Source organism: Penaeus vannamei, chromosome 16 (genome assembly GCF_042767895.1).
Source record: "Penaeus vannamei isolate JL-2024 chromosome 16, ASM4276789v1, whole genome shotgun sequence".
Classification (NCBI taxonomy): Eukaryota; Metazoa; Arthropoda; class Malacostraca; order Decapoda; family Penaeidae; genus Penaeus; species Penaeus vannamei.
This window is the reverse complement of record NC_091564.1, coordinates 10,979,794-10,980,307: the sequence shown is the minus strand read 5'-3', so window position 1 is coordinate 10,980,307 and position 514 is coordinate 10,979,794.

Below are 514 nucleotides of genomic sequence, written 5' to 3'. Positions count from 1 at the left end.
GTATTCAACTTTTTTTTTAATCTATAAAAAAAAGTAGAAAAATTCATATCAAAATTCAAAACTGAAACAAGAAATGGCCAAAAATGGTTTAATAAATGCAAGAAAATGAGAAAAAAAAACAAGCGCCTTTCCAAAGGAGGTGCTTGTTTTTTTTTTCTCATATGTGTGTGTGTGTCAAAACCCAATGCGTTGTCCCCTTGCACAATAGGTCGTTCGTATTCTACCTGCAAAATTTTGGAACAATTTCGAATGGGTCATTAAACCATTTTTGGCCATTCCTTGCTTCAGTTTTGAATTTTGATATGATTTTTTTACTCCTTTTTTATAGATTTCTTTTTTTCTTTCTTTTCTTTTAATACAGAAAATTAAGGTTCTCGTCGCCCAGAAGTATGTGTGTGTGTGTTTGTACTTCTTGACCAAATACCCGATTCCAGACTCCCCAAATCGGTCTTCTATGGATAACCTACGGATGGAAGGAGGAAGCAAGGAAGACAAAAGACACGCTTCGAGACTG